The 18,225-nt window shown below is 43.0% G+C and overlaps 1 long non-coding RNA gene across 6 annotated transcripts in view; it reads left to right on the top strand.

Annotated features, from left to right (window-relative positions):
• LOC139767686 (uncharacterized) overlaps window positions 1–4,308 on the top strand; it is a 212,472-nt gene extending 208,164 nt beyond the window's left edge. For all 6 annotated transcript variants that reach the window (XR_011717198.1, XR_011717196.1, XR_011717199.1 and 3 more), the window contains one exon: window positions 3,870–4,308. This is a non-coding gene — a long non-coding RNA (uncharacterized lncRNA). The remainder of the gene's footprint in view (window positions 1–3,869) is intronic.
• Window positions 4,309–18,225: the final 13,917 nt, after the last annotated feature.

Genomic DNA, 18,225 nt, shown 5'->3' with positions numbered 1-18,225 from the left:
AATGTCTGTTTTCCCGCGTTGAGGGTGTACCTGCATCGTCGCCTCGCGCCCTCCTCCCTCATGAATCTGTTCTTTCGCGCCACGCCATTACGTTCCTCCGAGGCTCGCCTCGGGGGTCACAAAATTAGGGATATCAGTTTGCGTAGAAGAAAATAAAAAATGATCAAAGAAACGTGTACATTTACGTTTTCATTTTTAGTAAGCATCAATTAAGATTTTATACTTACACAGAAAAAAAGAGTATTCTTGATTTGAAAATATCTTTAGTTTCAACATAGAAATCTTGAATGAGATTATATTGCGTTAAGCAAAGAAAACTTGCTTGAATAAAGTCATTTTATATAGTCTAATCAAGAAAAAGGAATTGAAATTTTTATAAAAAGATTATAGATTGTTGCGTATATATTACGAGTATATAATATTTTGATTTGACACTTCTTTTTTTCTGTGTAGCTGAGGAGCGGAGTAATTGCTTACGCGAAACTTGAGACTCGAGAATAGACTTTCAAGAGCATTAGAAATTATATACTAAACCGTCTTTCACATTGATGATGTGAAAGATGATGAGTTCGTCTTACTCGTCTTCGTAGTCGGTTTCGTGTTGTCAATAAATGACGACAAGTAGATACTAATATTATTGATAAAAGGATGAGATGTAACAAATATAAATCCTGCCTATTCGACAAAAACAGTCAAGATCGCATTTACTTAGAAATAATTTCATTAATAAAATTTTAGTACATTGGTAATAATATTGACATTATCACACGTCGTCAGATCTACTGCAGAAATATAAAGAAATTATATTCTTTCTCCTCGCAACGATCTTTCTTTATTTGATTAATTAAGGTAATATTTCGAACGGGTAAAACTAAGTTCAACAATCGCGACATTTCATTTCTTCGCATCTTCCGAGCGTCACGATGGCGCATAACTCGTCGAGGTTGCGGAAACTTTTTGGATAGACGATTCGTCGCGCGAAGTGTCACACTGACGGCGGAATATAGCCGAAGCACGTGTACGAGTATATTGTGGAGGGAGGTGGGGTGGGGTGTGAGAGAGTGCATGGTATATCTATACAGTGTCTACAGGGGGTAGAAGTATAAGCTTTCCTCTCGCAAATGAGGTAATATATATACAAAAGCTAATACGACCGAAAGTTGCCAACTTGGATGAGTCTCTCCTCCGCCTCTCTCTACCCGCCCGCTTCTCCTTCCCCGCGCGCGGACTACCTTCTCTAAATATTTTAAAGGATCGTGACACTCAGGTCTATGAGTTGTTGTCCTCGGGGAGGGATGCTCGAAACTCGAAAGGCCGTCGGCGTGAAGGATAAAAATATCGGGATCTGTGACAATTAGACAGTTTCGTTTCGCAGAATTTTTTAAATTGCGCGCAAACGAACCGTGCTCTGAAAAAATGGCAACGAAAAAAACGAATCAGCCGGGAAAAATATACTAATGCAAAAAAAGATTGAAAATGTGAGTTTATTGTCACCATTGTTTCCTACGAGGCAGAAGGATCCCCGTATTATTATCCTGATATATTATTCACGAAGGTAATCTCGTCTGTCGGATCCAAGCAAGTGCGATCAAAGTAAATTAAATTGCGGAGGGTGAGACTTAGCTCGTGTTACCCTGTTTAAAATAACCGGTGAAAAAAGGAGAATCGGCTTATGTAAATGGATAAATTGTGCGGAGCGCCTTGCGAGCCAATTGAAATTACTGCGCCGAGAAACGGGAAGACATAGTGGCTAGGTAAGTAAGAGTAACGGGGAGAAATGTTTCGACGAGAGAAATCCACGTTCTCCAAAATGGCGCTGAATGGGCGCAATAAAACCGAAGGCTGTATTTTATCGGATACGTTAACAGCTTCGTAAATCAGAGCCCGGACCATTTCGGGTTTAATGCGGCGCGTATCGTCCGACAATTTAAGACGAAGGCTTTGCCGCGGTTACGTCTTGGAAATCAAAATCTATGAAAGAATATTTAAAAGTACTCTTTACAACTCGCTATCAGTTTATTATCTATCCGCAATATATTGTTCTAATGAATTTCTCTCTTACGTCCCTCATGAATAAATATGTTTTTCTAAGAAAATATACGTAAGTTTTCCGTATACATAACGACGCGACGCAACTATGCAGATTGCAGCAAGAAGCTCCATCAGACGTAGAATGCATTATCAACAACCGCAGCAGCGAGAGTCGATCGATCCATCTCGATCGTCAAGCTCCGGAGTATTCAACGCGAAGCAGCTTTTGTCGCGACGATCCTCGTCTCTCGCACCCTCGTAAGACTAGAAACTACGGGATCGTCGTCTCGCTGGCAGGCTCTCCCCGGCCGCGCTTCTTTCACAATCAGCGAGATTGAGAGCTTGAGGGCGAAGTTAGATCAAACAAACGCGCGCGGGTGCAGTCGCGCGCGCATCGCGAATTCGCGAATTTGCGCGCGAGCCCGTCCGGGAGAACGAAAGCGGAGAGATGTGGAGCATAATCTAGCCTGTTTGAGGAGAACTGCCACCGACTGCAAGTTAGAACAAACTCCCGGTAACGTACTCTCCGGGAACGTCGTCGTAGCCGGCAACCAATCCGCCAACGTCGCGACCAAACCACCCTTACAGCCCCCTCGCTTTCTCTCAGACGTATCCTTTCGGACGTTGCGCAATTGGATAAAATAATATCGTTCGCGGTGAGGGTAAACGCACGTGGGTAGCCACAGGTGAGGGCCGCGGATGCTGTGTTTTTGCTCGCGATGCGAGATGCATTCGGGGAGAATCGCTCCCCCTTCCCCGTTCGCAATTTTACATACTTGACTTGAATAGAAGAGCGAAACGTTGAAAATTTTATTCGAGCTCCGAAACTTTCAGATTATTTATATCTGGTCAGTGACCAGCAATGAAATATTCATGCGATGAATCCCCGTCCTATTGTCTCTCTCTGTAAGTATCTGCGCGATTTAGGTATGCAACGCGAGGCTCGAACAGAACACAACGTATCTCTGCAGCGTAGATCTGTCATTCCCGGATACATCCTGTACGTATACATATATTACTGTGATATTTTTCGATTAAATGTATAAAAGGAAGTTTGTTTTTTTGGAAAACGATTCGCAGTGCCCGGACATTTCTAACGCAGTTGTCAGACGTCTATAATGAAACATTAATTTGGAAATTGAAAATAATTTATATTGTTAATCGAATTTCGTTTCGGTACGTGGTGTATTCTGCCATCGTCGAGATTGACGATCAATCCGTTACGACTACCGGCATTTTCCCCCTCGCTCGCGTATCGCTAGCAATTAGATAAAGCAATATCCTGCGAGAGTAAATAGAAATAGAATTATCACAATTAATTCAAACACGCGTTGAGAGCAGAGTTTAGAGAATCTACTTGACAATTTCGGATCCCGAGACGATCAAAGTTATTAAATCAAGATGTATATTAATTAGCATTTAAAGTAATTTTTTTAAATTAAAAGATAAACTGCAATTACAATCATTATTTTTTACTAGGCTAAAATGTTTGTTCCCTCTGTCTCTTTCTCTCTCTTCTTGTTTAATTCATGTTTGATATACAAATTTCTTATTTCTCTATTTTACCTTCAATAAATCTTTTTCAAATAAGATCGCTAAATGAACGAAATTTTATGTAATTCTTTTTCATGCAAATTGACAATTCGCGTAATAAAATATACAGTTAGGAAATATACATTTTTTTTCCGTTCAACTTAATACGAAATTATAATAATAATATTTAATATCGTTCTAAGTTATTAGAGATAGGGTGTTTTTTCGCCGGTGACCGAATCAGGAAGATAGAGGCGGCGGAACTGATGGCTCATGAATATTCATTTCTTGCCGGTTTCTTACAGGTCGACGGGGGTGAGCACAGAGCGGAGCAGCCAGGGCTGTACTTTTAAGCACGGGAGTGGGGGTTCTGGATCAATGCCGAGACCACGCCTCCTTCGTCTTACATCTTGCACCCCGTGTCTCCCCCCAAGCACCGTGGGCAACTTCCTTTCCTTTTGCTTTTCCACCCTCTTCCCTATCTTCATACCTCGCGGAAAATCCGCCCCGGACGTGCAGATATGTATATTAGAGACAATAAAAACTATACAACATATAAACTTTCTGTTGATAATATAACATCGATTGTCAGAAAGATATACAGTGACTGCAATCTTAGATTCAGATATTTTGATATAAAAAAAAACAACATTAAAACCAATATAATTGAAACGTGAAAATATACTTTTGTACAAACATATTTAAATATGTTTCTTATATAATTTAATATATTCATATATGTAATGGCTGTGTATATATAATTTACTTCTTTAAAGCACTATTAAAGCCACAAATATAGAAATAAAACACTTATTTAAAAAATGTACCTAAAAATCCTATTTTCCTTACATTAAATTTAGTACAATGTATCATCTATCGTCGCAATTTATTCGGCAGATGTGCACTAACACTAACTTTATTTCAAAAGTGTCCTGAATTATTTGTATCCTTATACAAGTAATTATTCAGGACATTAAAACTTTTTACTTTTGGCTTTCTTTTTCTATTTAACTTAATATACTCTCAATTTCACCATCGCACTTCTGATAAGTCATTTAACGAACGTCTTTTGGTTTACTGTTTTTAATTCCGCGATATTATTTGGTGTCATCAAATGATGAAAAAACTTTCATAAGTTTCAACTTAATAAAATTTATCTTCAATACCATCCTGTTTGTTTCGCTTGTCTAAATACGTATTACAATGGCACTACGTAAGAGCAGTTTTTGTTCGTCAAATACACAAGTTGTGCCACAATAGAGCGATCAAATATGACGATTTCATTGCACCGAGATAGAGCGAATATGTGGCATCGGAAAAGTTTTGTGCCCAATGTAATCATATGAATTCGAGATATTAGAGATATTTTTTTATTCATTGTTAACACGTTAAGAAATTTAAAATATTTTTCTTTTAAAAACGTTTCTTTTCTATAAAAATTTAGCGAATGCATACACGTATCTGTTGCATGTATTTGGTAGTCATAGAACGTGAATATTATTATAGCGCAGTAACAACGAAAATAGTTTTTTAAAGCTAATCATCATACTGCGAGTCCTCTGATAGCTTAACGCACAGTGTTATTACAAGGCGCCGAGACAGATCCTAGGGTAGCTTTGTGCGCCTTCGCATACTGGCAATATCTCATTGCGACATTGCTGTTTCTCATCTCATCTCGTCGTCTCTTCTCCCTCGTTCCGTCCCACCTTATCCGAACTCAACGACTTCGTCGTTCCTAACTCGCGGGTCCCGTCTTGTCTCATCTCGTCTTCTCGTCATTTCCCGGAGCCAGAGGCCCCGGGCTGTTCTTTCCTTTCGGAAAGTGAAGACGAACGTTCATCCAATCAGAGCCACGCGAGCCTCTTCCACCGTCGTCCAAATCAAACAGTACGGCTAATTACCGCCAGAATATACCGCGAACTATCTCGATCGTAGAGATTACCCCGTTAATTAGAACATCGACACTCATTTTAACATACGCTCCTCCAAGAGAGACGCAAAGAAGATGTTGGAAAAGAATCTTTATAAAGAAAAACGTGTAAAGAAATGAGAACTCTAAACTCTAACTTTGCTAATTTATATTTGCAATTCTGCTAAGGAATTTAGTTAAACTTAGTTTTCAGACGTGACACGATTTCACAGTTGGGTTTTGAGAATTAATTTACTATTCGTGACATATTCGTCGCATTTGAAGTCGTGATTCAAGTGAAGAATTCGGATACGATTTGAATTCTCTTTTCCAGAATTCAATAAACATTTTTTGAGAAAAGATTGCATAGATATCACACCCCTGAAAGAATACTGTCACAACTCAAAAATTTACAATTTTCAGAGAAAAAAACAAGATTAATTCAATTTTTTGAATTGTATGATAACTGAAGCAATCACAATTACGATATTTTGTTGTAATGAAACCTATATTGCTTCTTGAAGAGGTCTACTGCGATTCACTTGTCAATTCGCTTATGACACTATTCATCCAGCGACCGCAACATAACGTTTAAAAAAATAATGATATTTCTGCCCCGTGCAGCAGATTTCGCACATTATTATAGTATGTAGGTAATATTTTAGGCATACTTTTTATGAGCTTAATTCAAAATCGAAGAGTTTTTTTAGTTATGACAGTATTCTTCTAGGAATGCGATGTATGTTTATACTTGAGTAATGAATATTGGAAATATTTTTTCCAATTTTACATTATCTGACAAGAAATTTAGAAACTTTTAATACATATAAAATATTATATCATTCAAATGTGAACCGAAGGTGATTTGAAATTGTAAGTTAATATCACATATATTTCTTATAATAAAAATTATTGCAGAATTCAACAGTTCGCGGATTAATTAAAAATAACTGTGATATGTTCTTAAATATTTTTATAAACTGTTCTCTCAATTATTAGTAGCATTTTATTTGGTGAATCTTTCTGCAGCACACGTGAATTGAGTAGAAAATTATTATATGTACGAGGTCTGACAGAGAAAAGTAATGAGATTAAATCGATAAAACCTTTTATTATACATTTATGACTAAATTATAATAATTTCCTTCAAGATATGACCCACCAGCACCTACATATCACTGCCAATAGGTTTCCGTAATATTCGGCATAATCGTTTGAAGTGAGGCTGTTTATGGCTATTCGTCACCGCTTCTTCAATTGATTCGAGTAATTAAAAAAAAAGATGCTTCTTAACATGTAACTTTATATTTGGAAATAAAAAGAAGTTACAGAGGGAAAGGTCTGGTGAGTAACATCGTAGTGCCTTTTTACCCATAAATTCTCAAACTGAAAGCGCCGGGTATTATCGAAAAACCTGAGTACATGATTAATCATAACCACCAAGTGCTTTCTTTAACTTTTTATAACAATCCGTGGCACTTTCAATTTAACATAAAACTTTACCGCATATCTTTGTATTTATCGCTCCATAATGAAAACGGTGACGAAAGTCAAAACGGTGACCAAAATAAATGTTTTATTAAGTGCTTCGTTAGCTTCTGCAATTTCGAAAAGATCGTATTCTTATGTTATTTCCTACATATTTTATATTTTCTCATAACATTTCTTATATTATTTTTTATTATTTCATTTATTTAAACACAGAACAATTCAGAATAGGAAGCGCACGTAATCGCGACTAACAACGATCCCATAGCTGGTCGATCGTTCGCCTGCGAATGAGTCACAGGTGTCTCAATCATTGTCACCGGTGGATCGACCGGTGCGTGTCGATTGGCAATCGAATGTCGGTCAATCGGTCGGGCATTTCGCGCCGACGTTTGGCGCCTCGAGAGTGCCGAAGCTGTTCCGAATGGAAAATCAATAGGGTGAACGAAGAAGGGGCCGTGCCATCCCCCTTGCCGCTCGCTCTCGCGTGGTCTTGCGGCTCTCAAGCCGGAATCATTGTCCGAATCATTGTTGAAGGAATCCCGCATCCGATCAAATCACTGGGAGAGATCGCCGGCCACCTAAGTACGTCATTTGCGGCTAATAGCCGACCTCAGCCAGGCGATCTAATGCCCTATCATGGGATGCATCGATGTCGCGATCAACCGACAAGTCGATCGATCGCGTCTCACGGAGTAACGGAGTTTCAGATTCAGCATCACCGCAAGACGGTAGCGTAATATAATCGTGGTACATAAGCAAAATTCTGTCTTTGTTTAAACCGTATGTCCTCTGTAACTATGTATCCTGTTTATTATACAAGAAAATGAACCGCGTAAAATGAAGGTCTCGTTTTACTTATGACAAAGATATAAGCGTTTTAATAAACTTTGTATATTGAATGAAATCTGACTGTAATTAAATCTTTTGTTATTCATCTTATATTATAAAATTTCTTTCGATTTATTTTACTTTTATTTACTGATCCTATATTAATGACAAATATATATGAGACTAACGAGGGGAGAGCCAACCCTTGACCCTTTGAATTGTGCTGAATTTTTAATATGTTACAATACACTCCATTCACTAATACAAGATACAATAACTCTGTCCAATGCGCAATAATTAGCATATTAAAAATTTAGCCAAATTCAAGGGGTCAAGAGTTGGTTGTCCCCTTACAAGACAGAAATTAAATAGAGAGTGAAGATAATTAATCAGAGCCGTATAAGATTTTTATAAACTTTACAATTAATCGATTAATCATATAATAACTTTTTTATGTATTCTGATATTCGTAAGTTGCTGTAAAATTTTTATGGGTCCATGTCATAACTGTTCGAAAGGCGATAAGACGATTTGGATAAATAAAGGATTAAATTGCAAGGGGGTGTCTAGACGGGCTCAGTTTTCGACACTGCCACCGCGCGGCAGCACTACCTATTTCAGCCAGGTTTCGAACCAACTACCCCTGATCTCTGTCCCCCGAAGGGTTGTTTCCAACGAGTCGGGGTGATTTGCTTCGTTACCCGACGAGCGGCGAACGACTCCAAGGATAATCGACCATAATCATCGGTTACGCGTACCTACGAGATCATACGATCGGCGCCGCGCAGTTTACATCCCCACGTAATTATCCCGCAAATTCGATAAATCGACCCTTCTTCAAATGCCGCCGGCGAGATGCGGTCAGTTTAATGACTTGGACAGGCGCGACCAGCCGTCTGACATGAAAAAAGTCGCATGAAAAGCTTGAAGCTCATGTCACGTGGTAAATCGCGAATCTCAAATAAAAGTAGTAATTTTTTCCGAAACCTTTTAAAAATACATTTTCAAGAACCACGATACCATATCATGTCGAAGAATGATTTATCGCAAATTAATTAAAAAATTGTTTGTTAAAAGTTTAATTTGCACAACTACGCTAGTAATATAGAGAACAGATAAATATCGAAAAAAAGAAACATTATATATATCAAAAATTATTTTTAAAAAAATCAAATTTATCAATATAAATCTGAAAGCAATTTATTTGATGATTATCTCCGACCCATTGTATCCCGTTAAAACGTCATCGTAATGAAGATAAAAAAGCTGTTATATCGCGCTTTAACCACTCATCTAGAAAGCACTTATTACGTTTCTGGATGAAACACACAACTAATCCACGATGCACAGTTGCGTCTAGACACAGGGACGCACGTAGTTTTGAATGCGATTTTCTCCGAACCGCGTCGTATTGTGCAATTTATCAGTGCAATTTACCGGCGGAGACAGTGCCGGGGAAATTGAAAAACTTTCACGGCCAATTCACGGCTGCTTTTAATAATGCGAATCAATTTAACGCGGGGAGATAGAGCAGCGTTGCGAATGCACGTCGAGTCGACGAAGTGTTTTTTCCACGTTGACACTTCACGCGTCTATGGTATTTAATAAAACTTTGCCGCGTTTGATTCAATAGCGCACAATTGGCCAGCAAATAGCATGTCTAGTAAACGGACAGAGGTAAAAAAAGAAATTCATTGATAACACGATGACCGTGTTCAATCTAAATACCCTTTTTGCTTATTTAGAAATGTTTATTTAAATAATAAGAAAAAAAGATTGCGGTTTTCTTTAATATTACAATGTAACGAGGAAAGAAATAAGAAAATGTTTGCCTATTTTTAACAGTAAACGATGTTGCCAATGAGAAAACTGCGCGGTGGAAAATTCAATTCTAAAATTTGCCGAAGAATCCACAGACCCGCGGGACCAGTAGAAACAGCCAGATAGGAACAGCCATACCGACGATCAATAAGAAAGCTAGCCGCGCGAAGACGCGCCCGCAAATTCCCGGAGACGTAAGACCCGGGATAGAGCATGAGGAAGTATAACCAGTGCACACGTAGCCGCGGGCGGCCCTTAGAAACATAATTAATATTTATCCCACCCCCGACGTAGGAAAGCGCGGATCCAGCGCGGACCGGTTCCCTCCATCTCTACCCGCCGGTCCACCCGCCCCGTGACCCCTCTAAAATCCCAGCACGCTCCTTGTAAAATCTAATATCTGAGGAAGCACCATCGCGCAGTTCGGGACTACCGTCCCTCTCTTCCTCCTCCTCTTCTTCGTCGGCTTCGCACGGCCTTTCCCTGGGCGCGGGGTTCCTTCCAGGTCGCCGTATGCCGCGCCTCGTAACGCAGACAGTCAGGGTAGCAAGTGGCAAGACGGAGGCGCCAGGGAGAAGGAGAGGAGAAGAGGAGATCGTCTCGGATGATGCGCATACGGGGGATGATCGGGGCGCGCCGAGGGCTCCGGCGAAACCGACACCGAAGAAGAGGAAGGAAGGCGGCCGGGGGAGAACAAAAGAGCAGGGAGGGCAGGGTTGAAAGTAGAGAAAGAGGGCGAGAAGCGCGCGCGCGACGGCGGCAGCGACGACGACGTCGTCGTCTCGTCGGAGAAGGGAAGCCGAGGTAGAAGCGAGATAAGAAGAGAGCGGTTCTAGGTGGAGCCGGGGCGAGAACGCGCGGAGGACGAAGAAGGAGAAGAAGACGGGGGGTGGTGGAAGCGGCGGCGGTACAGCGAGAGAGAGAAAACGGGAACGAGAGGCGCGCTCGAGAGAGGCGGGAAAATCCAGGAAGAGAGAGGGAACGAACGCGAGCACTGTTTTCCCGGGTGCCAGGTTCCTCGATGGGCGGCGTCAAGACGCTGCGGCTCCGCCAATGACGGTGGTTTCGCTGGATTTTGCGCCGCCACGATTCGCTGCCGGTGGCTTTCTTAGAGGTGCGACAGCGCGGAAAAATCTACGGGAAAAAGGCGACGAGAGCGAGGGTGGTATGCGCGCGCCACGGCCATTGGCCCGGCCCGGGCGCTTTTCTTCGCTTTTCAGAAACCTTTAAGGGGCCAATGGTACGCCGTTGCCGTCGCGAAAGGCGACCCCGAGTAATCGATAAGTTAGAGTCTCCTCTCCTGGCACGCGGACTGCTTCTACATCCTCTTCAACTCGTTCCGACTGGTTTTTGTAGGAAAGTTTTGTCATTTATTTAACTTAACAAATTTTACGAGTCAGACACATTTCTTAATTCAAATTGGAAACATGTACCCATTGATTAAACAGTCAACAGTATGGTTCATTATTTAATGCAACTTTTGTATATAATTTTTTAAGAAATTTTCCCTAAACATAAAATTATTTTCAATTTCAAAACCATGTATGAACATATTTATTTAAGATTTATTCTTATCGCTATAAGATAGAATTAAACACAAGAATTTTGTAACTTGTAAACCCTTATAAATATTTTATGAAATTTTCGTCTAGCATTACTAAAAATTATAGTAATAACATTTTTCAAGATATCTTTCCTTTTTATCTGAGCTTTTTTTTATTATACAAACGTTTCATTATTACCATGAAATCTCGGCACAGTTTACTTTCTGAATTTTCGGGGAGAAGCAGCGTTAAGCCATCTCCGAGAACGCTCGACTTCAATACCAAGTGTTCCCCGTCTAGTAACGACCGCAGAAGCTTCGGGTTTAATTCAAACGCGTCATATTTCTAATCGTATCTAATAGCTGTCTGCGCATTTTTGCATCGCGATTGTCTGCCTGCGAGATCTCGCCCCCGCGACGTTGTCAGCCGCGGGGGTAGCGCCGGCAGTCACCTTCGAGACAATTAGCGAAGAGGACCAAGCTAAAGGAGTAAGGGAGTAACGCGCGGGGGCCCCATGCGCGCACCTTCCTATCGTTCCTTCGCGTGTGTCCGCCTCTTCCACCATTCGCCGTCCCCGTATGTATCTCGCCTTACCTCTCTTCCTAAATCCCCCTTATCCGCCCCGCCACCACCGCCTCCGCCACCATCCGCCCGCGCCCGAACCTTCCACCGACGTTCCTCTGTTCCTCTATCGCGCGTTCACGTGTCTCGTAACATTAATAATACCGGAGAAGAGCATACTGCAGCATCTTCTCTCCCCCTTCTGTCCCCGTAGTCCTCCTCTTTCGCTCCCTCCGCGACTACGCGAGAGGCAGTCTTAGTTGCGAGGAACTTGGACTGCAAGTAAGTTCTCGGAGAGCCTGGATGGAAATTGACGTTAATGTGCCCCGAAAGCAGCCGCCACCCATCCTCCTTTCACCCCCCTCCTTCCCCCCGACCCCTTCTGCACTCCCCCGCCCGCTTCCTCTCGACGGAGCATCACACGGATGATCGTCGCTGCTACCTGAAAGAACCCACCCCGGGCAAGTCGAGGTAGTTAGCGAAGTAGTTGCCGAGATGGATTATGATGGTAACGTGGGAAGAATCCACGATCGCTGACTGACATCACCGCTCCTTAATGGATTCGCGGCTGGTCGCGAACGAGCGTAGAGGCTTAATGTCAGCCTTGGCAGATTAATTAAAGATAAGACGGCAAGCTTGCCGACTCCACATGTACCTCTCATCTCGATACATTAAGATCTCATAAAAGAAAAAAATATATTTTATCCTTCTATCATCTTCTCGTTCGCGATTGAAATTATCTTCTTTCGATCTCAATTGAAATCCTTTTGCAAGTATCTGATCTTGCGAAGTAAAAAGGAAAAGACGCATATAAAAATGGAATTTTATAAGAAGATCGAAGAATCATTATTTCAAATACTTTAAAAAGAATCTCGAAAAAAAGAAATTACGAACGAGCAATTATTTTTGGCGACATTTATCTTCTTATACGCGAACTTCCGCTCGTCCTTTGGACCAGGCTAATTACCTCTTGCATTTCTGTACAGCCGGCACGGAGGGACCCCGGGATTTGCCGCCTTCACAGCGTAGTTGCAGTACTAACTGAAAAATCCGATTTACCGAGTTAAACGGGATTAATTACGGTAATTAGAGTTTGTTGTTCTAGAGCGCACGGGCATCTCGAACTTCCGTAATGTCCGAATGGGATTTTCGGGCTGTAACACGACTGTGACAATCCGTCCGTATTCTGCAAATGCGTTTGCCACTAGGAAGATTTGCGAAAGATAAACGTCAATTGTTCAAAGTAAAAATTGTGCTATATCGTCGCGAGTCAAGGTATCGCGTGGAAATTATAACAAATTACGAATTGATTGAAAAATTCGGAAAAGATTAAAGTTACGAGTCCGCGAGAACACTATAAATAATCCGCTCGAATTACGAGTTACATTAATTTTGCCATTCACAAGTTAGACTTCCAGATGATAGATATGTGAGAAGAAAAATATCGCATGCGATATTCTTCCCTTTGAACCGGTCGCGATTTTCTTTTCTTGGCCGGCTTCAATCTGGCTATCTTGGATACAATCCCACGAGGGATCGCTTCCGCAAAGCTCGATACCTCCGGCAACTATTTCTACCCGTTCCCTCACTGTCCACGGTACGTGCCAGTTTAAGGTTCTCTGATGTTGCTTGACCACTGGTCAGCGGTGGGAAAGTGCCGCGTGTGCTCTCCTGGAAACTTCTTCGCCAGTATTACTGGTTCCGAACGAGTCCCCTGTCGCAACTTTTCAGGATACGCATTAAAGATCTCTCTCATCTTTTTTTTTATATCAGTTAACGCCGACTTAAACGATACTTGTTGGTAACCCGATTATACAATAATTTTTTAGTAATCTTGTTTATTTTTCTTTAGAAAAAAAAAGAATGTTGAAAGTCTATCTAAACATGACGTGATAGTTATTTACCGGAAATTACGATATTTGTTATAAATAATTAGTTTCTTTGCGACGACTTTTGAAAATCATCTCAACTTATCAAGGTTGACAAGATCGAAGAAAATTGCAGTGTCATCCTGATAGTTGGTAATTTCTTTGATTAATTCTGACTCGAGATTTATTAAACATACATTCCCACGACTCCGAATGAATTAATTTAGTTGCCGTCTTCCGGACAATACCGCGCGACTTATTTTTATCTGAACGAACTTGTTGCGATCAGTTTCGAAGGCCCATGATCCTGAAAAGTGACTTTTCGTTCCCGCCGAAATGGGACAACGGTAAACAGGTTTATCACGAGACCCGGTGGTCCGCCACGGCGGAGGTCTTACAGGATATCGCCTCGAGTCTGCGACAATGAGTACAATAACCGCGCGTTTACTTGTCCAACCAGCGAGCAGCATTCAGGACGAGTTGGTCGAGTTCCGCGCAAGCAGATCGTTTCTTGTAGCTTGTCTCTTCGCAGGACGATACGCTTTTTCGTATCCCGTCTCCTCGAAATAAAGGTAATAAAAGGCGGCCGCTTCTTTCGGCGGTGAGAACGCGCGCTTTGTCGAATGTCCGACGTGGAAGAAAAGCATGCGTGCGAAATAGCACGATCGTCTAACAGATCGGAAGCTACGCAAAATTTAATTTATTTCGTTATCCATGTCTCGCAAGTGGATGTATATGTCGAAGACGAGAGAGCGGACTAATGAGATTTTCTTAGGGCGTAATCTGCATGCGATATCTAATCGACGAATCCTCGCGCCAGTAGGCAGCGGTACGAGAGCTACATAACGATAAATATATAACTCCGACGCGGTAATGAAAGTTTCCCTACGAACATTCGAGTCTCCCGGGAGCTAACATTATGATGGCTCTCCTTCGCCGCCGTTCTCCCTCGCCGCCCTCGTAGGAAGAGGTAGCGGCTTAAAACCCTCATTTGGAAAGTGTTGTCCACCGGAGCGAGGCAAAATCCTCGCTACGATCCTCAAGGTCACGTCCGGCGACTCGCAATCGTTCGCAGATCGATCGCGACGTCCCGCCGCTGAGTCTGCGTCCCGCCGGAAGTCGCGGGGTGATCCCGTTCGCGGTCGCGGCTTTGCGGCGAAATTTTTCGCGAGTCATCAGGAGCACCGGCGACGTCTCCTTTCCCGGTATGCTAATAAAACGGATCTTATGTGGCGAAGACGCCATTTTGAATAATGTCGACCAATCAGAGATCCCGCCCGGGCGTCTTGGGGGGGCGGCGGGGGTTGGCGAGGGAGAGACGCGTGCAGCACACCACTACGTGCCCCTCAACACAAACTGCTCTTATATTATGCTGCACTGTAAACCTGAGGTCACCCCTCCCGCTTGCCTCGCGTCCCCCCTTTTGTGCCGCTACCATCTTTCTTCGATCTCGAATCAACGAATCTCTACGTGATTTCTTCCAGCGACTCTCTTATGTCTTCCGTTTTCCAATATTGCAAATATCTTGACAAGTATAACAAAATTCAGAGTTTTCTTTCACCATCTAGTCATTAAAATTATCAATTCATTGTCTTTATTTAAGATCGCGCGATAAATATTTTTCCATTTAATGTTCGTATAATAAAGTGATAGATTATTATAAGCGTCCAGATGAATGCCGCCACAGATTACTATTTTTAATACCTGCGACCTGTTTCTGCAGATAATTTATAAATCAGACGAGAGCTGACGACATACCGGACGTCATATCACCGTTTACATCGCTTCGCCTACTCCGTAAATCAGCTTCCGCGTCGGCAAACGCGCGCATACAAACAATCTTCGCGCTGGCACAAGCAGGCGGGCGACGAGGAATTATTTCCACGTTTGGGATTGCGTAAAACGTATAATCAGATGCAAATGGAATCCGAGCCCGCGGCAGCCATTTTCGAGGAAACAAAGCGGGTGTTCCCAAGATAGTGGGTGGTTTTAGTAACGACTACGGAGAGGCAAGGTGCAGAGAGATCCGGCAGAGAGGAATCTGCGCAAACGGGACGGAGGGATAGAGAGAGAGAGAGAGAGAAAGAGAGACCGAGGAGAGGGTGGCACAAGCAGGCAACTTCCCCCTTTCTCGGAGCAGTATCTTAAGTCTTACAGGGTGGCTCGGTACGTCTGACAAGCGACGTTAATGTATGTATGAGATCCAAGAGCGCGGAGACTACCCTCCATCCGACGTTTCATCCTCCTTTCCAGCCAGCCACCTTCTCGTGGGGGGGGGGGGGGTATCGCAACCCACCCCCGCAACCCGTCCTCCCTCCCGACGAACCATCCACATGTACGTGCGCCTTTGGGTTTCTAAGGGAGGTTTCTGCACAATGAAATGAGAAACATGAGAGGCCAACCAACAGACCTACGTATTCCAGCGCTCTCTTCCTTCACCCCCGCTCCGTTCCCGCTCCTTCTTAGCAGACAGAACGGATCCTTATCCAGCCGTCGTCGAAGAACTGCTGGCTAAGACCGAACATAGCCCGTTTCAAAGAAATTGACGTTAAGACGTTAAGACCGGATCAAAGACTGGAGCGTCTTATTTTAATGAAATATACATTACCTCGTGACGTATTTAATATTTTAGGAGCTAAAGATTAATCATATAGGAAAGATCGTTAAGATTCTCAGATTTACATGTACAGGTGCACCATCATTCGATTGGTGGTACTAATCTTTGGCGAGAGTGTTGATTAGAACTGCGTAATCATATAATTACAATGATAATCATGAAATTCCTATCCAACTCCAGCAACTTCACGCTTTCGCAATCTAGATCAACGTCCGTAATTAATCGCCGTCCAGCCATCGGCGCAAACTCGAAGTCCCGCGATCGCATTAGGCGATCACTCGTTTCGGCGTACGACCATGTTCATTACGTTAATTTCGAAGGCGCATCTTCGAGTTTCCACCAGTAGCTGCACAATGAAACGAGAAGGGCGTAGGAGAAAGAGAGAGAGAGAGGGAGGGAGATCAGCGGCACGCCGACCCGGTTCCCTTCGTCTCTTCTACCGACATCGCGTTACTCTCGTCCTCGCTATTCAACGATGTAGAGGCAAGGTCTTTGGAAGTGTGCTAAGACCGAATATAGCCCCACTGCCAAGGAAGCTTCAAGTCTAACCGGCAAGGCACCACTCACGAGACTCGTCCCGTGTAATCAGCAGAGACGCGGCCGCTTTTCGTGGCTGAGAGACATCCCGCGTTTAGAAGAGAGAGAGAGAGGGAACGAGAGAAGTCCCTCTCTAGCTTCCGGGGTACTCTTGCGCGCAACGTGCCGGAGTCGGAAAAGGAGCACACGCACGCATCAACGATGACGTGCCTATGTATTTACGTGCATCCACCCTCGTTTGCCAGTTGTCTCGAGACGAGATCCTGGATTATGTTCGCGTCTCCACCCGTTCCCCGCCCCCTGCCCTTCGGCATGATGATGTACCAACCCTTTGCGTCACTCTCTTCCAGCGGTAGCGTCTCTGACGAGGCAACGTCACCCGAAAGTCTACCGAGTTCTCGGATCCCTCTTGACGCTGGCAACATTAATTTGTTATCAGACGCAAATTTCCGACGCGGCTGTAATATCGCGCGTCTTTGAGAAGCTTGAGCTAGCTGAGATATAGCTTAGGCTGCAAGTTTTTCTCCGGTTATACGTGAAATTATTATAACGAATGTTACGCGATAGTATTAGTGACATTTTGATGGCAAAAAATTGCAAACGCTTCTGTAGAGAATAAATTCAAATTAAAACCAAGTCGCGCGTAAAATAATTGGAAGGAGAGCGACACGCGAGGCGCAGTCATCCCGCATTTTTGCTGCTCTTTCTGCTGACGAAATGCCGCAAAGCAGTGGAAAAGCTCGTGGAAAAAGAATGCCAGTCGTTGCACCGGGCGTTGATGTCTCCACGTACCCGGTGGGTGTGACTTTTCGTTTTCCACCGACGAATCCCGGCTTTTTTCCTCATTTTCCACCCGCCTAGCCTTCTCGCCTCATCCTACCGACGCCGCTGGGTCAAGTCACCGCGGAAAGACGGGAGGATATATGCGTGCCGCGCGGTAACGCGAGTTTATACGTCCTCCCCTCCAATTTAAACCACAATTGCCATTACATAACTGCGACCTGAGTGCACCAACATAAATTTCAACATTCAAATTGATATTAATGCCAATCTCATTGGGTGACAACGCATCCCTAAATAGTGTGAATGCAAATTATTACGTCGCAATCTTTCACCCACGACAGATACGTTATCATTATCTACAGGATATTCGCCAACAAATGCACTTTGAATAGACTCTAGCTAAATTGACACTTCGAAATTATATCTTGCGTATCAACGACTAAGCAGGCATAAAATACAGTGGGCCTGCATTGCTTTCGGTCTAAACTTCGAAAAGACTTTGAGACTTTAAAAAAGCTTGACAAACTTCTATATGAGAATTTTCTTTCTATCGTATCTCCATTCGGTTTCGTCTCACGTGGAAGCGTCAGTTTGCCGGAATAAGGGTGGCGCCGATGGAAGGAGGCCGGCGGTGATGCTCCGAAGAGAGGGGGAGGGGGGGAGACGCGGTGCCCCAAGGGTGTGTTCCGGAATCGGGGTAAG

Source organism: Temnothorax nylanderi, unplaced genomic scaffold (genome assembly GCF_030848795.1).
Source record: "Temnothorax nylanderi isolate EJ_2023f unplaced genomic scaffold, tnyl_v1.0 TNYL_tig0011_pilon, whole genome shotgun sequence".
NCBI classification, from domain to species: domain Eukaryota; kingdom Metazoa; phylum Arthropoda; class Insecta; order Hymenoptera; family Formicidae; genus Temnothorax; species Temnothorax nylanderi.
Note: the sequence above shows the minus strand (reverse complement) of the source record. Positions and strands in the feature narration are given on the sequence as shown.